This window comes from Coenobita brevimanus, chromosome 33 (genome assembly GCF_032717465.1).
Source record: "Coenobita brevimanus isolate Jiangsu-jjx chromosome 33, ASM3271746v2, whole genome shotgun sequence".
Classification (NCBI taxonomy): domain Eukaryota; kingdom Metazoa; phylum Arthropoda; class Malacostraca; order Decapoda; family Coenobitidae; genus Coenobita; species Coenobita brevimanus.
Genome location: NC_136986.1, coordinates 2,169,960 through 2,197,278, shown reverse-complemented (window position 1 = coordinate 2,197,278; position 27,319 = coordinate 2,169,960).

Below are 27,319 nucleotides of genomic sequence, written 5' to 3'. Positions count from 1 at the left end.
TGCTACACTCATGCTTGAAGAAAAATGGAAAGCTCCCCAGTCTGCTCAGCTGGCGACCCTTTCCAGCACCAGCTGCATCCTCCTTTCAATAGCACACATCTAGGAACCAGAAAACCATATCACTAGGTCATCCACGTAAAAGGAAGAAGACACCCTCTATGGCAGGGAATCAAGTATGTCATTGATGGCAACAGCATGTAAAAGAACACTTAGCACACTCCTCTGTGGATCACCTTCTGTTTGAACTCGTAGAACAGAGTGAGAGCATTCCGACCTGAAACCTGCGGTTCAACTAGAAGGCATTAAGAAACAATGGCAGGTGACCATGCAGCCCCAAATTGTGAAGTTAATTCAAAATTCCATGGTGCCATGCTGTATCATATGCTTTTCAAGGTCAAGGAACAAAGCTACAAGATGTTGCCCAGATGCAAAAGCCTCAAAGACTGCTGACTCAGATCCGATGAAGTAGTCCAATGTGCAGTCGCCAAACTTTCCACCTGGGCAACCTAGCCGTGAGAGGTGGGTAACGGGTGCTGGCAACAGTGTATCTGTTTGTTTGTGTGTACATGCTCGACGAAAGTTCGGATCATCAACTCTCGTGTTCCGTAGTGAACCCACTGAGCTCTATAGAATAGAGAGGCTATCTCCGCTGCGAGCGTGTGAGTTTGGCCACCATATTGGAACACTAGCACTCAAATCCAAATACTATATTTCCACTTAGCAGTGGTTATTAATAAAGATACAATCGCCGCATATAATACAAAAACATATATGGATTATGATTATTTTTCTGCCTAGTTCAACGAATTATATCGGGTACATTTAGCCAATGAGTACAAAACAGGGATAGTGAGGAAGAATCTTCCTGCCACACCACAGGGGGCAGTAATGTTAAAGAATTAGCAACAAGATAGATTTCTTGCTTGTGAAATGTAGCTCCATCTCTCTTTGATGAATTCCTGTGTCCATTTCTGTATTCGTAAGCTGTACAGTGGACCATGGCACTATATATTCCGGAATCATTGGCTGCTTTCAAAAACCCACAGAGCAGCTCAATACAAAAACGCGGGCATCAGGCGTGGTGTAACATGGCTGCTGCTACACTAGCGCCGCCCTGATGGCGGCTACATAAATTTTACTGTGTTACCCATGACAAAGCCTCTCAATATTACAGAGCTCAGTGAGTGAACCTCAGAGTTCATCCCAATACTCAGTCAGCGATTTTTAACCAATAAAATTTCAAAGGAACTTCTTGGAAGTATTAGATAATGCGAGTACTGCAAACATTAAGTAAAATAATCTAAAAGACCGCATCTTTACTTATATCACATATTAATAAACGTGTTCTTTTTCACTATTACATGATAAACCCATGGCTAAAAACTGTCTACTGGATACTGGGGAGAAGAACCATCGTGAGACTGGCCCTAACCGGTAGAAAAATAGATGCTGGTGTCTACTGGTTTTGCATTTCGCTAGTCTTGGCCCAGTCTTGATTAACCTATTGAAATACCATTCTTGATCAGAGACATGATTAGCTAATTTAGGTCATTACTCTTTACAGGATTACTCACTGGGATTATATTATTTTAAACTAAGCAGGAGAGACAGGAACTGTATATGTCGGAGGTTGAAATTTGTTCATTGAGGCAGAATAGCCTACTGCCTCGAGTCAGCTAGTCATGAGTCGACCGACGTGATGTATCCACCCCTAAGATTATATATAATAGTATATATTTATTTCATATTAGAAATATTACCTTATTATAACTTTAATATAGTCATATTTATTTGGCCTTGGTCAGCACGACCTGTGGCACATAACAATTTTCTGTGCGACCTATTATAATTATTTGGTCTTGGTCAGCGCGACCTGTGACACATAACAATTTTCTGTGCGACCAGTTTCATGCAACTGGCTGAGCCGATGGGAGAGCCGCCTTACTCCTGAGACATTTTTCTCCCCACCCAACGCCGTACTTAGCCATCTATGGGATGAACTCTGACGGAGGTTCAGTACAGACGAAGAGAGTTGATGATTTGAGCTTTTGCCGAGCATGTACACACGAACAAACAGATTCACTGTTGCCAGCGCCCGTTAGCCACCTCTAACGGCTAGGTGGCCCAGGTGGAAAGTTTGGTGACTGTACATCTCATCCAGTGAAACCCTCCTTGTCACAGAGAAAAGAAACATCGTCTTTAGTTACTAAACTAGTCTACCGCTAACCATCTTCTCAAGCAGTAAATATACACATGATGTCAAACAAATGGAACGATAGTTAGACTCATTAAAAGAGTTTTTAAGTGGCTTAGGAAATAAAAGAACAATACTCATTCCTCAATTAGTGGATATTTATCCAATTGGAAATTACTAATAAAGATAAAGGATCGTAGAGCAAATGGTAAATAATAGCATAAGGAATGTCATTAAGTCCAGGAGCAGAGTCATTACACTGCTGGAGAGCAGCCTTGAGTTCACAGACGGCAAAGAAAACATAAGGATCCAATTCATTATACAGAAATAAAATACCTAACCTTTCCTGTTGATGCCGGAATAAGCTGAATGGTTTGGAGGGATCTGAACAAAAAACATTGTAAAAATGCACTGCCAGGGCTGAAGCTACTTCAGAGGACATGAATAAAGCAGATCTGTGAAATTTAAGCGCCAAAGGAGAAGGTGATTACTTACCCGTTATATTCATCACCTTCTTCCTGACCAATGGTAAAGGATTGGATAAGGTGATTGAGAAGACATAGGTTCTCCACAAGGTTTGACACGAGTTCTTCAGAACCCACTGATACGGGTACAAGCTTTCTTAAGCTGAGTTTCAAAGAACACATCTTTATTTTTCCTAAGGTTCCTACAGGCAGATTTATGGACACACCTGCCTAAAGCACACTCCTTATCCCACCAAGGCACATGTCACCTGCAAAACTTTCCAGACATTCGTGGAATAAAAGAAAGGCCAGCCTGATGTACAGTCGTTGTGAAATACTGTTCTGCATCATCAGCCCTTTGAAAGTTGGGAACACTGCAGTCAAGACCACGGTGTTCTGCAAACTCTCCCCAACCAAACACCAGGGAGGGACACACTTCACCAGCACAGAGTTGCATACTTTAACCAGAAAAGGGGGTAATGATCAATACCATTCAAGTGAGACAAAAGCTCACATGAAAAGTTCAGCGAAGAATCACGGGAGACCAATGTAAGATTAATAACATATAGAATGCCAGTTTGTACTTGAAATGTATCAGCTATTGCGTGCTCAGAGGAGCCAGATCCAGATCCTCAGCAGTAGATGCCAGGAGAGCACCAAAGGTGTTACATATACTGTAGTTTCACCCCACGAAGCATGACAAAGATTTACGTCGCCTAGAAGAACAAATGGCCTAGGAAGCTGACGAATATAGTAGTCATGGTACAGAGGGGCGTGAAAGTGGGGGGGGGGGGGGAATAGATAAAGACAACAGAATATGTTACTCCTCCCCAGGTGTAACCGAATAGCCACAGCCTGAAGGAGGGACCAGACAATAGGCTAAAGCAAAGTATAGGACAGCCACCTCGACTATCACAGTCCATAACAGCTGGTGAGTGGAGAACTGTATATCCTCTTAGAGCAGGGAGAGTCTTGTTTCTGACCATAGTCTCCTGAAGGCAAACACAGAAGATGAAACTCTGACACGGGCAGTTGAAGTTCCTTCCAATTTACTCAAACACCTCAACATTTCCACTGTGGAGCAGCTATTAGAGGACGAGGCATGGCAGGGTATCTTCACGCAAATGATAGGCTAACAGAATTTTGCTGCAGCTTCTAAAGAATGTCATGAAAGATGGATTACATACTCTGCAGCTACACTTAACCCTCCAAAATCCTGCGTTGCTGCAGATGGGATTTTGTGGGGAAGGTTCTTAACTTACTACCATTCGTCTATCATAGTACCAAAGTACTATGGGTCATAGGACCCAACCTGGGGTTCCCTCCTTATGCATGTTTTGAAAATGCGCCAAACCGTCACCCCGGGGTAACAATGGTTTCTGCTGGGTTAAACTTAGAAATCTCGTGAAATGTGTTTAAACTTTCAGTGAAATAAAAAAAACAAAAGCATTTGGGGGCAAATGCTAATCACTGGCATAATATCTTGGATCCTAAATATAATAAAATATCCCTATCTATTGCGGAGATATTCGCCAAAATGCAGTTTGATGTATGACGGCTGATATTCAGTCACCTTTGATCAAATCCTAACCATAAGTTAATCACTTATGTCCATTCACGCAATTGTTGTTTCCTTATGGTTTGGTGAATATTTTTCCACAACTTTAAGATATTTCGGAACACACACACACACACTTGATATACTTCCAAAGGAAGTATATCAAGTGGTCAGACTCCTCAGGAGTTTGCTGCGTTAGCAGACCACAGGAGCTGCGTCGGGTAAACAGACGAAATTCCGACACTGACGGAACGGAGATGCTAAACTGTAAGTAAAAAGTATATTTCTATAAGATGGCCTACTTTCAAGAAGTGCAACTAGGTAAGACGAAGGGAAACAGTAAAAAACAAAATGATGACTACTCAGACCTGGTGGAAATGGTTACATTTAATAAATTAGCTGAGAAAGTGAACAGATTGGAAGAAACTTTCAAACTGGAATTGGATGAAATAAGAAAGGAACTGTTCCAACAAAAGGGGAAAAAATGAAAATTGGTAAAGGAATTTAACAGAAAAGATGCACCAATAGGTGACCTACAAGCTGAGGTAGACATTCTGTGGAAGAAAATGAACGAATTGGGAAATACAGTAGTCACCCATGAAAGAGTTTTGGAGGAGTACGATGATGATAAAGACATAATTAGACAAGCAGGTGATCTGATAGAGCAGAATACACAATGATAACTCAGCTGAAGTAAATTATGAGAAACTACACAGAGGAAGTACAACATGAACGGGCAGAGGTAGCCAAAACAAGTCAATATCTAAAAAACAAGGCTGAAGCAAAAGCAATGACAAAAGAGATGAAAGACATCGTTAGGAAGAACCCAAGGCTGATAAAGGAAACAGCTGGGATTTAACAGGTCTATAGTCATCACTGGTAGAGGTGAGGAAGAAATAAGAAACAGAATCACCAGAGATAACAGAGAGATGGTATATATAATGAACATATTGAAAGTAGTATCTGACGTAATCTGTGAGAAAGATGCAGAGGAATATAAGAGATTAGGGAAATATTAAAGAAACAGGTCAAGGCCCCTCAAAGTGTGAACACTGTAGAGGAGGTATCAAAAAATGCTAACAAAATTAACCCTTTCATACACGGGGGCCCAGTGAAGAACCCAACTGCTTGCACTCTTTCGACGCAGGATTCGTCCAAGTGAAATCCAACCGCTCACACTCCTCTGACTCAGGATTCGTCCAGGTGAAATCAACCGTTCACACTCTTTCGAAGCAGGTTGAGTCCAACCGCATAAGTTGCTGTATTTAAAAAAAAAAAATTGTTGTTTGACCTTCCTAATGAACGAAAAAAAAAATACATGTGTGTATATATATATATATATAGATAGATAGATAGATAGATATAGATATAAGGAATTATCATATTTTATCATTCACTTATTTATTCAGTGTTCATTTACTCTCAGACATATAAACATTTCGGCAATGATTATAGAATATTGTAAAGCATTTATCTGCCATCCATTTCGTTAAAAAATGACACTTCTAGCTATACTAGATTTTTTTTTATTATGGCATACGGAATAACAATGGTCGTTCATCACACCTGGCCACTCTGAGTGAACTGTTTGCTATCATTTCATTCTCGCCCGCCCAGGCCTCACGCTCCCTGCATTCCTCACTTAGTGATTTGTGTGGCATCGAAAAATGATAACATACAATTCAATCCCCTGCCCTAATTTTTAACTGTATTATTATGAAACTGATACATGTTACAAATGATTAAATGATCTTCCTAATGAATGAAAACAATAAATAAGGGATATAAAACACAATACTTTATCTTTCAGTAATGTATTCATTTACTCTCTGACATATACAGTACTCACACACTGTATTTTTTCACAACAATAAATTGTTTTGAAAAAAATACAGTGTGTGAGTACTGTATATATGTCAATGAGTAAATGAATACATTACTGAACGACGAAGTATGGTGTTTTATATCCTTCATTTCTTTTTTCATTCATTAGGAAGATCACTTATTCATTTGTAACATGTATCAGTTTCATAACAATACAGTTAAAAATTAGGGCAGGGGATTATTGTAACCATTTTTCTATGCCGCACAAATCACTGAGTGAGGAATGCGGGGAGCATGAGGCCTGGGCGGGCGAGAATGAAATGATAGCAAACAGTTCACTCAGAGCGGCCAGGTGTGATGAACGACTAATATTATTCCGAATGCCATAAAAAAAAAAAAAAAAAAATTCTAGCTAGAAGTGTCATTTTTTTAACGAAATGGGTAGCAGATTAATGCTCTACCATATTTATAATCATTGCCGAAATGCTTATATGTCTGTGAGTAAATAAGCATTGAATAAATAAGTGAATGATAAAATATGGTAATTCATTTTATTCATTTTTTTTTCATTCATTAGGAAAATTATTCATTAATTTATAACATAAACCAGTTTCAAAACAATACAGTTATAATAAGGGCGGGGGAATGAAATGATTGAAATCAGTTTCTGATACCGCATGAATTGCTTAGTAAGGAGTGTGGGAAGTGTGAGGTCTGGGCTGGACAGACACTGTCCCTCAGTACTTTGAAGTGTTGGACGCAGGTGGCGTCGAAATAGTGCAAGACGGTTGTGGAATCAGAGTAGATGTAGTGCCAGTGAGTTAGGTTACGATATAAGTGTAACTTAGATGCAAGATAGTTGTAATTTAGTAATTAAGAAAAATTTAGTATAAGTGGGAATAATTATAATCTATTACAAGTATTATATGTATAAAATAAGAATGATTTTTTATATCGCAGAGATATGTTAGAAGTAAACATCTACGTATCATGTAGTTCACATTATTACATCAGCCGACCACACTCCCTCCTCCCCCCCGTACGCACTCCCTCCTCCCCTCTATAAAACACGCTGGTAGCGGAGTTGAACATTTAAATTGGCTCAATCTTCATAACCTCTTACTTGTGTAAATTCAGAGATATCATTCGGTCTCAATTCATTTTAGTGTTAGAAATGCTATTTGAGAAAGTGCCAGAATGGGAGTAACAGTCCATAATATTCGATATATTTAGTTACCTCGAAATATCGATCATTGTGCGTTCCCACGTTGGTTAACTGATGGAATAGCATCCGAACATCATTACGAAGGCTTAATATTAAATGATGTGATCATTCTTGATACTATTCAAATATACTCCATCGTTGTGTAATCCTGGTGAGATACAATAAGCTCTAAAGAAGTCAATTCCCAAATGAGTGTTGCGAGACATACTTGTTAAAGTGAAAGCTGTAACATCCTCGCATGCAATCGGACTTAGGTATCCGAGGTTATATAAGGCGTGGTCGAGCATGTGATTGCTTGACTCCATTGCCTTTGTTTGATTCGTAGGTCGGTGTTTAAGCCTCATAATCTCCCCCCTTCCGTTGTTTTCACATTGAGAATTATAGAGAATAGAGTGATTAATAGTGTGTTCAATAGCAATGTTCTTGTGTGACTAACTCCATCGCCTTTGATTCACAGATATTAACATCAAATCAAGTCGTAATCTGCCAAACGTGTCACCACACTTACATACCATACACTTCTTCCCCCACCCCATTAATTGTGTTAGGCAAAGATGTAAATCACTGTACCTAAATTTAAGCCTTGAGTTTTCTGTATTATAATTCACAAGGGAAATAATGTAATCGAAATGTACAGGTATTTCATTAGTCTAAAAAGGTAATCTGATTCTCGGAAGTTGTGTAAATATTGAATTAGGTCATTTTGGGTCTTATCATTTATTGAATTGAGTGTTATGATTAAGTCTCATCACTGAAGTGAAAGTGTTATTGTAGAAGAGTGGTGCAGGATGTATTATTAAGTGGGCTTTAACTTGTTTCAGTATAGTCCCTCCTCGAGTCCTCCAGTGACCAAGGAGAACGACATCCTCTCATAACTTGTATGGTCTTTCTGTTCCAAGTGTTATTAGAACAATGTTAAACTAGGCAAGTGAGTCTATGGATTTAAGCATTTATCTACTTTTGGGTATGATTAAAATCAATGTTATACTCTTTAAATTCGGGTTTCCAACTACCCTTCTTTCATGGCTATGTACGTGGGGGCTCGCAAGGTGTACTAGGGAGAATAACAAGTCGAGAACCTAAGCCTACCTAAATTCATGCTGACCCATTCAGTATGAATCTGATCCCACAGGTTGGACATAAGTCGGGTAAGTCATTGGTATCTATTTCGGAGTAAAAGGGGCGTAAAACACCCCAGTTGGCTTGGGTTACACAAAACAGGCTCGGTAACTTAATGGCAGCCACGTTGGTAAGTCAAAAGTGTTATGCTCAAGGTCAGTCCAGAGACTGCTAGCCATAAAGAATATCACGCTACCACACCTCCCATCCTCCATAAAACCTAATGCAACCTTGAACTGATTAACTAAGACAAGTAGAACTGGCATAGAAACTTCACCTGATACTAAATTCCCATTACCAACTGTCACCCTTGTAATCTCAATTTTAAATTCACTGTGCATCCTGGTGATTTACACTCCAACACTAAGTGGTGATATAAGAAATTGTTGTAAGAGGAGAGATTTTAGTGACAGCAAAGTTTTGTGGGATCAGAATCATCGTAACATTACTCTGGTGCCTTAACGGTGAGATATTCATTAAAATTCTCGGCAATACACTGGTGGCCAGTGGTGGGCTTAATTAAAAATTCCTACCAATACACTGGTGGCTAGAGCTGTGGGATAATAAATATTCTCCGTAACCAAATTGCACTAGAGGCCCGCCTATCTTATATGGTTAACAGTCCCAGGTAACATGCTAAAAGCATGTCTAGTAGGTCATAACCAGATTCCTCGATCATTGGAGACCTTGAGTGTAGTTTCCCCCTTCCTCTTTTCATCATGGGTAGACACAGGTACTACCAGTTGTAGACCTAAGTCCGAGGAAAGGGAGGATGAGCGATCAGTGAGGGATAGAATAGCGAGAGAGCTAGAAGAGATGGAGCCCGCACTACTCCCTGCCACCCCTTTTCAATCATCACATTCAACCCCTCACTCACTCACGAGAATGAAGGAGGTTTACATCAAGCCCCGGGATATTCCAATCCTGAAACTTCACCAGTTGCAAGGACTTGATGCAATGGCCAGAATCAATATGTTCTTCGAACTCGTGGAACAATGCAACCCAAATGATTCCACCCACAAGCAAATTGCTAGGAGTAGGGTCGGTTCGGAGTTACCCATATTTATACACAACCATCAAAGAAACCATCGAGCAGACTCCTGGCTAACACTTAAACATCTCCTTAGGACAGGGTTTGCAATAGAGGTCAGTGTCGATCGAGCGTGACAGGAGTTGGAGTCGATCAGCTATGATTGGGGAGAATCACCCCAGGCTTTCACCCATAAGTTCATTTGTCAACACGCAGTAATCAAATCAAAGTTCCCTAATGAGAAATTTCCTAATCGAGACCTATGAATAAAGAAGAAGCTATGGTATGGCTTACCTGCCACTTCGCGAGAGAAGCTGGAGGGATTTCTAGATGATGAGTATCCATTGTGCAAATTCCTTGACCATATGGAACATGAACGATAGTTACTAGAAGAGAGGCAGTCCCCTCAAATCAACCCGGTACCAGTAAAGGATAGCAGTAACAGGGAAAAGGCCGGCACACGTTCCACTCCCTCCATTCCTGAAGGCCCAGCCAGTAATATGAGAACGGTGGAAACTAAGAATGAAATGGAAGAACTAAGAGCTCAAGTGCAGAATGTGAGAACAAATCTGGAGGGCGTGAATAAGAGGCAGGCGAGTGGTCAGGAAACCCCCGCCGAAATTATTGTAGTCACTGCTGAGCAATGTCCCACACTCTGCGAGGGTGCTGGCGGAAACCCCCACCTGGTTGTTGTTTTGACTGTCGAAGACCCGGATGTCGCCGGGAAAACCACTGGAGCCATGGACATAAGCAGGAAGCCTCAACCCAGGCTAATCCCAACACGAACATTTTCCAGGACCCTAGTCCAAGAGCATGACTAGCCGGTGGTCATACCTCTCCCACCATTAGTATCATTGTCAATGGGAAGGTGGTAGAGGCACTAGTTGATACGGGCAGCAGTTACATGCTAATAAAGGAATCACCTGCCAAGCGAATAGGAGGAGAGATAAATTCACGGCGAAACCCTCCTCGATTACAAGGAGTCACAGGTGCACCTTTGTGAATTTTAGGAATGCTATAGACTGAAACTGGGGTCGGTGACGTAAAAACTCACAAACAGTGGTTCCTGGTAGTACCCAACTCGTACATCAACGCTGACATACTCCTTGAGTGTGACGTGTTGAGTCAGGCCCCCCTTATTTGGAACAGTGAGAGGAGAATCATGGTATGCGGAGGTGCCTCTTATGTAGTACTGTAAATCACATTCCTCGCCAGAAGAATAAAGTCGAAAGAATGAAGGTAAACCCTGTAGTGGTCACGAATCTGTCGCAACTTTTTACTCAAATTAGTCTCCTTACAGTGGAAAAGCTTAGTCCTTACCAGTCCAAATTTGTGCCCGTCCATGTAAGAGAAGACCCAGGTACTAACTTGATTGTTCACCCGCAAGCCAAGTTCAGTCATAACAGTCACCCCTATCTAGTAAGTCAGTTCAGAAAACACCATCCACCTACCGCTAACTAGTGCCACTAAGCAGGAAAAGACATATAAGAAGGGCATGATTGTTGGGTCTTACAAGAAAATTGACAACCCTCCCAGCAAAATTAACACCACCACCCAAATCCATAACGACCTGCTGCCGCGAAATGATCAAGGGAAAGAGAGTAGGACACGTGAACAGAGGTTAAAAGAACTCATCGAGAGACAAAAGTGGCAACATCTCACCATGGCTCAGTGTAAAGACCTGTCACAGTTAGTACTCAATCATGACCCCCTTTTCATCCTTTACAAGAAAGTGTTAGGGACTATCACTGGCCCTCCCGTGAACATTAAGGTGGCTGATCCCCAGCCCAGTCGTGGACCAATGTACTGTTACCCTGAGCAGGCCAAGCAGATTATTTCGGACATGCTTCAAGACATGGAAGATCGGGAGATCATAGAACGATCAATAGTGGCCTGGTTGTCACCTATAGTGCTAGTGAATAAACCCGATGGGAGCAAACAGATGTGCTTAGACTACCGACATGTCAACAAACATCTCGTTACTGACGTTTATCCTCTTCCTCGGTTTGAAGAATTAGTAGAACAAGCAGCCGGTCATCAATACTATGTCACCCTCGACATGTGAGAAGCTTACTTCCAAATCATGCTAGATGAAGAGAGCCGCGACCTATCTACTTTCAGCAATGGAGTTACTTTGTATACATTCAGACGGCTCCCATTTGGTCTTAACTGCTCCCCTGCGATCTTCTCCAGGTGGATGGCTTCAGTACATACACCACTCCTACAGAGAGGATGGGTCAGAAATTACTTGGATGACATGATTCTTTGGGCTTATGACTTTCTCTCTTTACTAGATCTCCTGAGGCAACTTTTCCAACTACTTACTGAAAATGGCGTAAAACTGAATCTTAGTACGTGTACATTTGGTCGTAAAGAGGTTACTTTTCTAGGTCACAAAATCTTATTGGATGGAAGCAAACCCGACCCGAAGAACGTAGAGGTGATCATGAAGATGAAAGCACCCACTACAGTGAAAGATGTACGTCATTTCCTAGGTATGTGTGGCTTCTATAGAAAGCATATCCCCTCCATTACTAGAATTGCTGTACCTCTCACCAACCTAACTAAATCTCGAGAAACGTTTATCTGGACGGAAGAATGTCAGAAAGCCTTTGAGCATCTAAAGTCTTGGCTCATCAATATCCCTGTCTTGGTTAACCCCTAAACCGAGGGGTAGTTTTGGCTCGACTTGCATGTCCCGCTAGGATATTCATGCTCCAACAGACTTTGTAAAAATATTTGCCAAAAATCAGTTATTAGTCCAAGAATAATATAATTATATATGCGTATGGCACATACCTTTAGCTTTCTCCTGGGATGTTTGTTGAACCCTCGTCGAGTACCGTAGGACTTGTGGAGACTTCTGAAGTTGGGTAACGAAGTCTCCACTTTACACTTCCTGACAACCCGTAATATGATTACCACAGCTTGATATTATCACTAGAAACACTATTCTATGATTGGAATCCATACACCCCCCCCAAAAAAAAACTGTTAAAGCAATGAAAATTACGAGCGCATATAACCTTCCCACTTGCGCTCGTTCGCCGCTGGTATTCTGTCATTTATTATTCATAAAAACACTCACACTTTATATTTCTATTACTATATAAAACTTATATATATCTGCAGTCTGTATCCATATCTTTCATTCAGTAATAGTATTTATTGTCACTGTAGGCATTCAATTTCTCTTTCAGTAAAATAAATAGCATTCACTTTCACGTCCTGTATACTAGCTTTGAGAATGAATCTGTCACTTTCACTTCCACTTTCATAACTTATAGTATTCATACATGCTAGAGTGAAACTCTCACTTTCATAACTCCTAGTATATATACTCGTATTCTTATATTACTACTCATTTACATTTCTATGTACATTCTCTATTTTATTTACATCATTTACATTTCTATTTTATTTACACTGTGTTATGCACTGTCACTTGCAGTAACATATAAAACTATTTTCCACTGTTCACTTATATTTACATTCATTGCTTTCACTTGCTGTTTACAATTATGTACACATTATTTATATTTCCACTTGCACTGTTTTCCTCACCAGAAAGATCGTAGTCACTGTCCAGCATTTTCATCGATAAATTAGCCAGTTCTCATTCCACAGCAGTCAATTAGCCATTTACCCCTTTCCACACGAGGTTTAGTAGGGGTAGAGGTCACAGGGCCCGTTGAATAGGGCTAAAAAGCGGCGGAATTGGACAGGCGCGAATCCAACGTCGTTTCACCATGAAAGACGACAGTAAACTGCATGCTGTGGTGGCCTAGGAGTGCAACGCTGCCAATGTCAGAGTGGTGACAGCTGCTAATATATATGCTATGAAATGACTGGCAGGAAATCTAGACAGTATATAAATTAGGTAGTTCCAGGTGAATGTAAATATCACTTAGGCTTCTCCCTTCCTTTCTTATATATATTTTTATTATGAGAATAGATTATATGGCATATTTTAAGGGGAAATAAACAGGGAAAATTAGCGAACGAGTGCACGTGAGGCGTTGTTAGGTGATAATTAGCCAATTCCAGGTGTATGCCACTGTCACTTACCTTATTTCTTCTTTGTATATATTATTTGGTATAAGAATAGGGCATAGGGCTTATTTCAATGGATGAAATCAGTGGAAAATTCCGGGGAAGATTTACTTAGTGCAGCATGGCCAGGCAGGCGACAGGAGAGGGTAATGGAGGGGATGTAGGGAGGGGAGTCAAGAACGGGGAGAAATGGCTAAATTGTCAACAATGGATGGGAGTACAGATGAGATTAGGAGTGCTGACTAGTGTTGGACATTGGCAGTACTGATAGATGATACAAGCCACCACCTGAAAGCTCAGGCGAATTCAAAATAACACAGAATCACAAAAGTGATGCCCAGTGATATGATCCCTTACTCCCAAGCATCGCGAAAGTGATGCCCTGCGGTTAAGGGGTTAAAGCTCAGATAGAACAACCATTCATTCTCACCACTGACGCCAGTAACACCCACGTTGGTGAAGTCCTGAGTCAGATTCAATCTGATGGGACAAACAAACTGGTCGGGTATTTCTCTAAAAAGTTGAACCCCTGTGAGACTCGATTTTCTGCGACATATAAAGAGGCACTGGCTGTAGTTCTTGCATATCGTAATTTCCATCATTATCTGTGGGGTGTCCATTCCACTGTAATAACTGACCACCAACCCCTCACTAGTATATTCAAACGGAAGACTAAATCGCCTCGAATGAATCAGTGGATACTAGAAATGTGAGAGTATAATTATAACATCCAGTATCTCAAAGGTAAGAACAGCTTTGTAGCAGACCAGCTGTCTCACCCAGTTCGAGTAGTAGTCCGTCTACCTGAAGCTACCTGGCTCGGGTTAGATAAAAAACAAATGAAGGCCCGCCAAAGAGACAAACCCATTTGGGAAGAACTAACGCAGTATCTTGAGGGTGGATCAGTTCCGACCAAACGACTGCCCAAGGCTACTTTAGATCTGTTTGCTTTCACAGATGAAGTTCTATATTTTGAGAGAGAAGGCAGATGGAAGCCTGCATTACAGTCTCATAGTCCCTCATGCATTAGTTAAAGAAGCGCTCCAACACGCACATTTTCTGTCAGAACATCTCGGGCAAAAGAAAACTATCAAGAAGGCAGAGGAGTTATACTATTGGCAGAATCTCAAGGTTGATGTATGTGAATAAGTTAAAAAGTGCATTAGATGTCAAAGATTCAAAGGGGACACTGGATTGCAGCAACAGTGGAAAGAACTGCCTCCAGTAAATATGCCACTGGAGAGGATTGGAATAGATCTTACTGATACGATTGCTGGAATCCAGGGTTACCAATATGTCCTTACAGCAACAGATCATTACAGTCGCTTTGTTAGGTTCTTCCCCCTAAAGACCAAACACTCTACACACATAACAGACAAACTTTGGCAATACGTGGCAGATTACGGATCACCTCAGAGTATTGTCCTGGATAATGGAGGGGAATTCACCAGTAGAAACTTCCAGAAATTCTGCCCGGAACATCAAATTACTTTATACTACACGACCCCTCACCATCCTCAAGGCAACGGTATCACAGAGAGGATGCACTGTACCTCAAGTCGGGCCTGTCTGCCTTATGTCAAGGACACCCCCTTCGTTGGCCCGAACTGCTTCAACCATGTCAGATTGTCATGAATTAGGCAACTCATACCTCAACTGGACAGCAGCCATACTTCGAGTTCTTCTCCCACCATCCTCCCAGACTGGTGAATGCACGACTTCCCTCGAGCGACGGCGAAGAAGAGTTGGCCACTGCGCACACTCTCATCAAGGAAACTCACCAGAAGATGGCACACCGGTATAAAGACGTGGCAAATAGGAGAAGGAAGAGTCAGACTGTTGGTGTGTGAAGCTTGGTGTGGGTCAAAAAGGAAACAGTGGTGCCAGGTACATGTCGGAAGTTAAATGTGAAGTGGGATGGTCCCTATCTTGTAGTGGAAATGTTGTTGGACGGCAGTGTATATATAGTGGAGAATGTCTTTACTGGAAAACGAATACAGAGAGCTGCTGGGCAGGTGAAACCTTATCATGGTAGTGAAAAGTGGCTGTTGGAACCCCTAGAAAGTGCTTTTATGCCTGACCTGGTAGATGAACAATTACTGCCCCATGAAAGATGGCCTTCTCACCGGCTCATTGAGGAATGTTGATAAGTCTATGAAGGCTAAAGAATGTAATGGTTTATGGAAGTGTGCGGGTCGGACTGACAGACAATTGACGGCGAAGAGCTATAGTTTCAGGGAGAGAGATTTTGGTTGAGATGGGCTCAGCCCAGTTCAGTGGGGATACTACGAGAACTCTGCTTCGAGGGGCCAGGATGCATCTACCCCTCATATTACAGTTGACACAGCCTAGAGTGTGGTCGCAACTTCAGGACCTGTCAAGCATTCGTCAGTTACTAAGTGGAAGGCTGGAAACAAAAAATATCGAATGGAAGAAGTGCAAGTGAGACTGAGTGACAGCAAGTGTGAATGGGAAGCGCCCCTGGGACAATCTTGTCAACGAGAGTACGAGTCCACCCAGCTGGGTGACTATGCCATTACTCAGACAGGAGGATAACTGGGGCTTCTCTTCTCCACTGGATATATTTATCTTTGTAAATTCATTAGTGACGTGAAGCGACCTCCTGGGGTACGCGATGTATTATGTGAACCGATAGGTGCCACTTATCGTGGGGAGAGTGTGAAAAGTGTATATAAAAAGAGACTCGAAGTCATGCCGGTAAATTTGTCCCCTCTGCACATGCATCCTTGGAACGTGTATTAGTGTTTGTGTTGAAAAGACTCCGCCGGTGAAAATTTGTTTCCCGGAGGAAGGACCCGTGTAGTGCCAGAAAGTTAGGTTAAGATATAATATAAGTGTAACAGACGTAACATAGTTGTAATTTAGTAATTAAGAACAATTTAGTATGTGCAATAATTATAATCTAGTATAAGTATAAAAGACGAATGATTTTTTATATCGTAGAGGTAAGTTAGAAGTGAACATCTACGTATCATGTAGCTCGCACTATTACATGAGCCGACCACACTCCCTCCTCCCCTTTATAAAACACAAGGGTAGCAGAGTTGATGAACATTTAACCTGCTCCGTCCCGTCGACGTATGGGTACATTGCAACATTTTGCATTTGCCAGTCCCGGCGACATACTGGTACATCGTGCAATTGCAAGGTCCCTAATTTGCACAATTTTCAATTTTCACGCGTGATTTTTCGTGCATATACACGGGGCACCTTCCTCTGTTCCTCTTCAAGATGCCAAGCAGGGACAATGCCTTACACCACATAACCTCCCCCCTCCCCCCCTCATGCCATTGTCTCGGCAATTCACCTGTTATCAGTGACCTGGCCAGTAAAGACATTCAGGGCCAGAGTGATTCCCCAATCGATGACAATGTGGAGGACAAACTTTACATAGCATTAGAGGAAGAAACAGTCAGAAATAATGATCAGGTAATGTGGCAAAAGAAGGTCAGGTATGGTGATGAGTTAGTGAGTGAAACAATGCTTATAATCCCTATATTACTGTTTGAAAACCAATATACTCTCGTACTACATATAAATTCGTACCAAGTAAATAAATAAAAACCATTTATGAGTGGTGTGAAATAGTTACCCTCCCATAGAACTCGTTTTCTTTGGTGCCAGCCTGTTAGAAAACCAAGTCAGGTAAGAAGGTACTGGTACCTGGATCAAGTATTTTTCGATGTTTCTCAAGAAAAGCGGAGGTTCTAGCCAAAAAAAAAAAAAATTGTTCAAAAATACCTCGGGATTGGGGGGTGTCAGAGGTGCGAAATAGCTCGGGACCTGACGGGTTAAATTGGCTCAAACTTCATAACCTCTTACTTGAGTAAATTCAAAGATATCTTTCGGTCTCAATTCATTTTAGTGTTGGAAATGCTAATTGAGAAAGTGCCAGAAAGGGAGAAACAGTCCATAATATTCGATATATTTAGTTACCTCGGAATATCGATCATGTTGATTAACTGATGGAATAGCATTCGAACATCATTACGAAGGCTTAATATAAAGTGATGTGAACATTCTTGATACTACTCAAATATTCTTCATCGACATGTAATCTTGGTGAGATACGATAAGCTCTAAAGAAGTCAATTCCCAAATGAATGTTGCGAGACATACTTGTTAACATGAAAGCTGTAACATTCTTGCATGCAATCGGACTGAGGTATCCGAGGTTATATAAGACGTGGTCAAGCATGTAGGTGAATATGAAGACCTGGCAGAAAAGATATTTCAGAGTTTAAGAACCCTACTATACAGAATGGAGGAAAAAATCTGACAGAATTATACTACATGGAGATTTTAACACATATATATACACTGGAATACACTAGATGGAAAAAGCCATGAAAGTTGTTGGAATCAAAAGCATTTGGATCTTATACAGGAATGTATTCTAACACAATATGTAAAGGAGAACACCAGCAAAAGAGGACCAAGACGACCCCTCATTATTAGATCTCATATTCACTAGGCATGAAAATTAAATTGACAATATAATCTGTCACCCAACATTCGGCAAAAGCGACCATAAAGTTCTAGATTACAATTTCAGGATAGCATATGATTTAGTTAGAGGTAATGGAAATTACAAAATGGGGCTAAACTACAAAAAGGGAAACTATCATGACCTAAAGAAGTATTCAAATGACACAGAGTGGGAAAAGGAGCGAAGAGGACAAGATAGGTTATATATAAAAATATCCGTGAATTTTACGAAACAGGAGTCCATAATTATGTCTCATTGCACAAAAGAAACGGTAATATGGATAAAGAACTGGTTTAATACTGATTGTAAAAATACAAAAGAGAAAAGAGATTTGCTGTGGATCAGATACAGACGACATAAAAGTAAGAGAGCATATAACAACTATAAGCAGGCAAGAAATGTTTATACAAGGAGAGAAGCTCAAAGATAATATGAGGAAGACATTGTAAATAAAAGTACAGATCAGCCGAAATTGGGTTACAGCTACATAGGAAGCAAATCAAAAGTTAAAGATAAAGTACCATCCACCATGGATGAGGGGAAAATCAGTATCAATGGAGAAGATATTTTTGCAGTATTAAACATAAATTTCCAGTCAGTTTTTACTAAAGAGAGTAGATTTGCGAGAGATGAAGACAAACATTCCCACACATAGTAACAAATATACGTATAACAAAACAAGAGGTCCAGGATGCGATGAGGAAATTAGACAGGGGGAAAACCAATGGCCCTGACGAGATTTCATTATGGGTATTACAGGAATGTGCAAAAGAGTTGAGCAATCCATTACATTTAATATTAAAAGAATCCTTAAGACAAGGAAGGCTACCTGATATTTGGAAGAAAGCAAACATTTTGCCCCCTTTCACGAAAGGAGGTAGACAAAATCCACTTAACTACCAACCAGTATCACCTACCAGCATCGTAAGCAAGATGTCGGAAAAAGTGATAAAAAGAGTTTAGGTAAATCACCTGGAATAACACAATATGATAACTGAAAGACAGTTTGGTTTTAGAGAGGAAAAATCATGTGTTACCAACCTATTAAGTTACTATGACAGAGTTGCAGAAATAATACAGAAAAGAGATGGCTGGGTAGACACCATATATATGGATTTCAAGAAAGCATTTGAGAGAGTACCACAAAAAAGACTTTTATGGAAACTGTACAACCAAGGAAGAATCCAAGGTAAACTGTACGATTGGATGCAAGATTTTCTCAGTAAAAGGGAAATGAGAACAGTGCTAAGGGGAAATTACTTATGACGGAGAGAAGTGACAAATGGAGTTCCACAGGGCTCGGTGCTGGCACCAGTTTTGTTTTTAGTATAAATAAATTACATAGACAGCAACATTGAAAATGGAAGCTACCTAAACATGTTTGCTGATGATGCGAAAACACAAAGGGATATTACACAGACTCTTGCATAGAGCTAGAAGAGCAATTAAATAAGCTTCATGAATGAAGCAATAGATGGCCAATGGAATTCAATGTGGACAAATGTTTTGTAATAAAATTTGGTAAAAGTGAAAAAAGACCAGACTGGGACTATAAGTTAGTAAGTTCTACCCTACACACATCAGAAAGGGAAAGACATTTAGGCATGATTATCAATAACAGACTATCACTGGCTGACCACTTAAATGAAAAAGTAAGAACATTTACACTCTCCTTGCTAATATGAAGGTAGCATACACATATATAAATGAAGACATGCTGAGAAAGATAGTAGCATTCATTAGACCAACTTTGGAGTATGCAACAGTAGTTTGGAATCCACATCTCAAAAAAAAACACATAGATAAGATTGAAAAGGTATAAAGGGCCGCTACAAGATGGGCACCAAGTTTAAGGGACCCAATCTATGAAGAAAGACTCGAAAAATTAAACATACAATTGTTAATATTTCTAAGACAAATAAAAATAGTCCCATACTATTCTTTACCTCTCCTTGTCATTGAATGACAAATGGGAAAGAAGATTATCTACTTACAAAGCTACTCAAGTATAACAACCGCTCGTCCACAAGTCTAATATATATAACTTCTCTACAAGTAACTACAAAGTCTTTTTTATGACATTTGGTAGCAGCGAACATATACGAACCTCGTCTACGAATCAACAGTGAATTCCTACAAAATATCAAGATTGAAAACAAGAATACCTCTCACAACCAACAACTCACAACTAGCCTGATAGTATTCTCTCCAACCAGCCCCCTCCGTCTCCCCGATCATCACGCTGATGTAGAGGTGAAGAGGTCACAGGACGCCTTGCAAGTAGTTTAACAAAATACTGATACAAACAATCTTGCAATTTCTACGACGAACAAACGAACTACAACCATCTACAATCAACTACAAGTAACAACTCTACGAGTCGTCTGTATAATCTTCTACATGCACCTACAAGTAGCGGCAGTCTTCATCCTACAACGAGTAAATCACAAGAGAAAAGGACCGAGAAAACATCGACGAAGAAAAACAAAACAAACAAACGAAGAATGAGACACGACTCATAACTCACAACTACCAGACCTAACCCTCCTCTCTCTGCTACATCCACCCAACCTCCACCGATGATGCAGGAGTGAAGAGGTCAAGACGACGAAGCAAATACCAAGTCCATATTCACAACTCATCCTACTCACTCATCTTTACTCAAGTTACTCATCGCTACTCATTTACTCACCACAGCTACCAGTGTGGGAAGTCGACGTCATCATGCGTGCTTGCTGAAAAGACGTCACGTCAGTCAACACACCACCTGCACCATCACTAACACTACTTCCACCACGGTAAAAATTAGTGAGTTACATAGTTACTTCATCTATACGATACACAGTGATAGACAACACATTTTGCACAAACATATAAAACCTGCTGTATAGTTACAACTTAAATTCATATATCTACTTCAATTATCTTCACAATTCAATCATTAAATACTTGCACCAACAATAAATATTCTACACTGTATATATTCATTCATTTACGAGTATTATAGCATTTACTACCAACGAGTGTTACCATTTATACTTACATAACATACGAGTTGCATACATACATCAACAAGGTATTAAAGAAAATATACCATCACAGTTACTCAGTGAGCGATTATGAGAACTGTATTAAACATTTATTAATTAAAGCTACCTAGTGGAAACAGATAAATTAAATTATAAGGAAAACCAGAAAAAAAAAATGGCCAACACAAATGACGTTAGCAAGAGTGAACATCTTCAACACAATCGTGAAGACAATGATTTCCACACAGTGCTGACACATATATTGGCCACGATAGGTACAAGTGAACAACAAGTCAGTGTATATAGTTAATACTGTATATAGTGTATATATTTTTTATATAAAATAACAAAATATGGGACTATATAATATCATTTTCAGTAATATATGTGCAATATAAACTAAACCTTAAAAAAGGGTTCCAAGGGATTTACCCAGCAATTATGCAACCATGAACAACACAGAAAAAGCGTAGACGAACGAAGAAAAACAAACTATAGAAAATCAATACATACAAAAAAAAAAAAGAAAGAAAGAAAAAGTAAGAAAGAAAAAAGAGAGAAACAGAGTAAGATCACAAAACAAGCAAATGAAAATAAGTGTAAGTGTTACTACATATGCCAAAATACCACATAAACTACAAACGATATGTAACAATTATGTAACTCCATATTATAATTATGTAACGACAAACGATTGCATTATGTTACACTTGCTACAATTATGTAACTACAAACAATATGTACCAATTTATGTAACAGTTGCATTAACAAGATGTAACAAAATGGAGAGGAGAAAGTGTGAGAGAATGGGAGTATGGATGGGGTATATGTGCAGGAGTAGGTGAGAATGAGAGGGGAAAGGAAGGAGTATGTATAGTTGTGAGTAAAAGATGGAAGAAGAGCATAAGACAGTATGGATCAGTTGGGTCAAGGATTTTGTGGGTAAAGTTGAAAGTTGGAATACAAATGTGGGCGATTGTGTGTGTGTATGCACCAACGCAAGATCGTGCTAGAAGAGTGAGAGAAGAGTTCTGGACAAATGTGGAAGTGTGCATGGAAAAGTTTGGAAGGAATGAGAGAGTGTTTTTCATTGGTGATATGAATGGTAAAGTTGGGAATGTGAAGGTGGATGGAATAGTTGGTGAGTGGGATGTGCCTGCTGAGATAGATGAGAATGCGAGTGCATTAGTGGACATTTGTGCTGGGAGGGGGTTGGTGATAGCCAATACCCTCTTCAGGCATAAAATGATCCACAGGTATACATGGCGAGTGATGAGAAGGGTGGGTGGTGAACTGAATGAAAGGAAGGCAATGATTGATTATGTGTGTGTGGATGAAAGGATGCGAAGATGTGTAAAGGATGCAAGAGTGTATAGAGGTTGGGGAGTGGACTTTCTGACCACTACTTGGTGGTGGCCAGAATTAGAATGCAAGAAAGATGGAGGAATAGAAGAAGGGAAAGACGAGAGGAAGGAGTAGTTGCAAGGAGAGTGGAAAGGTTACAAGAGGATGAGAAAAAGGCAGAATATAAGAAAGAAGTGGAGGAACGATTGGGCAAATATGAATTGGAGCAGATGGGAGACGTGGAAGGTGTGTGTAAGATATTTACGGAAGAAATATGTGCAGCATGTGATGTGGTGTGTGGAAGGAAAAGAAGACGGAGGGGGGTGCAAGGAACAGCGTGGTGGACTGAAGAGGTGAAGCAGGCTGTGGCACAAAAGAAGAAAGCATACAATGAATGGATGAGAAATAGGGGCGTGGAAGAAGTTGAGAGGCGGAAGAGAGAGTTATATGTGGAAAGAAAGAGAGGGGTGAAAAGATTAGTAAGAGAGAGTAAGAAGAGAGTGGATGAAGAATTTGGAAGGAATTTGAGTGTAAAGTGGAGGGACTGTAAGAAAATGTTCTGGAGAGAAGTGAAAAGAGTAAGACAGGGTGGAAGTGAAGTTAGCAGGGGAGTGAAAGATAAAAATGGTAGATTACTAGTGGAGAAGGGAGAAAAAGTGAGCAGATGGAGAGAACACTTTAAGGAATTGTTGAACGTAGAGGATGGAAGTAATGCGAGTATAAGTGGCTGGGGAATGGCTGGGAGAAGGAGGGAGGTGAGAAGACAGGAAGAAATCAGTAGGATAGAATTTGTGGAAGCAATGAAGAAAGTTAATTCAGGGAAAGCCCCAGGAATTAATAGAGTGTGTGGTGAAATGCTGAAGCATGGGGGAGAGATAGTAGTAGAATGGATGTGGAAGATGTGCAGATTGGCCTGGGAGGAAGGTAGAGTCCCGGAGGATTGGAAGTCAGGTATAATTATTCCCTTGTACAAAGGAAAAGGGGAAAAAGAAGTGTGTGGTAATCATAGGGGCATTTGTCTTCTTAGTATAATAGGAAAAGTGTATGGTAGGATACTTACAGACAGAGTTAGAGAAAGAACAGAGAAATTAGTTGGAGAAGAACAGGGAGGCTTTACGAAGGGAAGAGGCTGTGTAGATCAGATATTCGTTCTTAGATCTTTAGTGGAAAAGTTTCCAGAGAAGGGAAAGAAGTTGTATGCGGCTTTCATGGATTTGGAGAAAGCATATGACAGGGTGGATAGACAAGGATTGTGGAAAGTGTTAAGAATATATGGAGTAGATGGGAAGTTGTTGAATGCTGTGAAGAGTATGTACGATGGTGCGAAGGCTGCAGTGCGTGTGGATGGTGAACTAAGTGAATTTTTCTCTTTAAAAGTTGGTTTGAAACAGGGATGTGTCATGTCTCCATGGTTGTTCAATCTGTACATGGATGGGGTAATAAAAGAGGTACAAGGTAGGGTAGTGGATGTTGGAGTGGCCCTGGTAAGAGAGGACAGTGTTTGGAAACTCCCTGTACTGTTGTTTGCAGATGATACTGTGTTGTTGAGTGAAGACGAAGGCGAGCTGCAGGGCTTGGTGGATGAGTTTCAGAGAGTGTGTAAGAAACGGAATCTAAAGGTGAATGTAGGGAAGAGTAAAGTGATGGTCTTTGAGAGAGGTGAAGTTAGTGAATGTACAGCGAGGTTGGATGGTGAGGAATTGGAAAATGTGAGTACGTTTAAGTACTTGGGTAGTGTGATGAGTAAGGATGGAGGTTTGGAGGGTGAAGTGCTTGAAAGGGTACAGCAGGGAAGAAAGGTTGCTGGTTCTTTGAAAGCAGTGATAAGAAACAGGGAAGTGAGCATGGAAGTGAAAAAGTTACTACATGACAGTATTGTGATACCAACTCTAACGTATGGAAGTGAAGCTTGGACATTGTTGGAAGGACACAAGTCAAGAGTGAGAGCAGTGGAGATGAGTTATTTAAGAGGAGCCTGTGGAGTTACATGGAGAGACAGGCTGACGAATTAGGATATAAAGGAGCATTGTGGTGTTGATGTGGCTGTGATAGGAAGCGTTATGAGGAACACACTGAGGTGGTTCGGCCATGTGGAGAGGATGGAGGGTGAAAGACTGACGAAGAGAGTGTATGTGAGTGAGGTGGAGGGGGGAAGAGGGAGGGGGAGGCCGAGGATGAGATGGAGGGATGGGGTGGAGAGGTATATGAGAGAGGGGGGTGTGAGTTGGGAGCAGGGCAGTGAAATGGCGGGGGACAGGGCGACTTGGAGGCGATTTGTTTGTGGCCACCCCAAACGGGATTGAGGCGTCTGGCAATAGATAGATAGATAGATATAGATAGAACTTTTATGTAACTTTAACTACAATTATAAGGCCAAGACACTTATGTAATAGTTGCATTAACAAAATGTAACTACAATTATAAAGCCAACACAATTATGCATTACCACAATATTTTGTAACAATTCATAAAACGTTACAATTATGTATTACCACAATGTTAGTACAATATTATAAGTCATACAACTATAGCACAATTCTGTATTACCAGTATCATCATACAAGTTAGGTGAAATATTAGACATTACTAAAGTGATAACTCAATATGTAATGTATAACCTGGCAGTATTACCATTGCACAATTATATGCGTATGTCTGTTATACATACACATCTCACAAAATGTATACAACTTGTTTAAAATGTAATATTACTGAATAATTGCTATTTACTATGAATATTATATGTATACAATATTCATACAATTATGTTACTTTTACAATATTATGTATTTCACTTAATTAGCTTATAAGTTCATTATAATGTGTATATAATATGTATTAATATGTTATGACTATTAACTGTCGATGGTACGCCATTTTCGCGTGACCGAGCATATGTTAGGACTCCATATTATAATTACAAATCATAATAGATAGATAAATAGATAGTTAGAGAGACAGATAGAAGCAGCAAGTCAGATGATGAGAAGGTATTGCGTCTGCAAGAATCGAGCAATGCTAAACATGCTTACACACTCTTAACTCAAGGAATGCTTTATATGCACACGACAGCGCCTCGTGACCATACACACACATACACACATACTCACACACAGGCTTCTAGAACTTTCCAACCACGGTGGACACACGTGACACAACCCCTGCTACAACGGATTTTAGGAAAGAGAGCTCAGAAGGAGAGAGGCCATAGAAGCGGCAGGGAGTGGCAAGAAAGGCTTAGCAACTTGGAAAAGAGAGAGAGAGAGAGAGAGAGATAGGGAGATAGCTAGCGGGACTCTACTTTATACTTCGCTCTGTGTGAGAGACTTGTTAATATTTCCAAGACAAATAAAAATAGTCCCATACTATTCTTTACCTCTCCTTGTCATTGAATGACAAATGGTAAAGATTATCTACTTACAAAGCTACTCAAGTATAACAACCGCTCATCGACAAGTCTAATATATATAACTTCTCTACAAGTAACTACAAAGTCTTTTTTTTTTAGACAAGGTGCGTTCTTGATATGTTAGGACTCCATATTATAATTACAAATCATTATAGATAGATAGATAAATAGATAGATAGAGAGATAGATAGAAGCAGGAAGTCAGATGATGAGAGGGTACTGTGTCTGCAAGAAAAAAAGACTTTGTAGTTACCTGTAGAGAAGTTATATATATTAGACTTGTGGACGAGCGGTTGTTATACTTGAGTAGCTTTGTAAGTAGATAATCTTCCTTCCCATTTGTCATTCCATGACAAGGAGAGGTAAAGAATAGTATGGGACTATTTTTATTTGTCTTGGAAATATTAACAAGTCTCTCACACAGAGCGAAGTATAAAGTAGAGTCCTGCTAGCTATCTCCCTATCTCTCTCTCTCTCTCTCTCTCTCTCTCTCTCTCTTCCAAGTTGCTAAGCCTTTCTTCCCACTCCCTGCCGCTTCTAAGGCCTCTCTTCTTCTCAGCCCTCTTTCCTAAATTCTGGTGTAGCAGGGGTTGTGTCACGTGTGTCCACCGTGGTTGGAAAGTTCTAGAAGCCTGTGTGTGAGTATGTGTGTATGTGTGTGTATGATCACGAGGCGCTGTCGTGTGCCTATCAAGCATTCCTTGAGTTAAGAGTGTGTAAGCATGTTTAGCATTGCTCGATTCTTGCAGACACAATACCTTCTCATCATCCAACTTCCTGCTTCTATCTGTCTCTCTATCTATCTATTTATCTATCTATTATGATTTGTAATTATAATATGGAGTCCTAACACAATTACAGGGGAGAGGGAAAAGAGGAGACATGATTATGCTAAATCAGTGCATTACAGAAAATGGGTACATAACCTATGGGAAAGCAACATTAAGAGGACACTGCAGAAAACTGTACAAAAAGGGAATAAAGACATAAGGAACTTCAGTTTCTCAAATAGATCAGTTGATCAGTGAACTGCACTACCGAATGAAATAGCGTGCCAAAATAATTCATAAATTTAAAGACGTATTATAAAAATGTTTTGAAACATGGACAGTACAAGCTTCACTCATTCCTATAAACATACAACTAGGTAAGAACACACACACACACACACACACACACACACACACACACACACACACACACACACACACAGAGGGAATCAAAGGAGGCAGACGTGCAACATCGGCGCTCTGTACCGAACCAACACGGCCAGTGGCATTACCTAAATTAGTACCTATATATGAGTCAAGCTCTGTACCAGGTTAGACTAGATGATTTTTCATTATTAAAAGAAAAAAAATAAGAAGTTTAAACAAGACTTGTTCAAACAGAAAAGAGAACCAAGACGAAAAAATGCGCTCAGTCAGCTGAGGTTTGTTTTAGACTACAGCAGCACGGGGAATGTAAGTACATACTTTAGTAAAGGAAATTTGGAAAAGAAAAGGGATAAAGGTAGAAAGCAAGATGATGATTTCTACCAAGAACTGGTTGAAGTGGAGA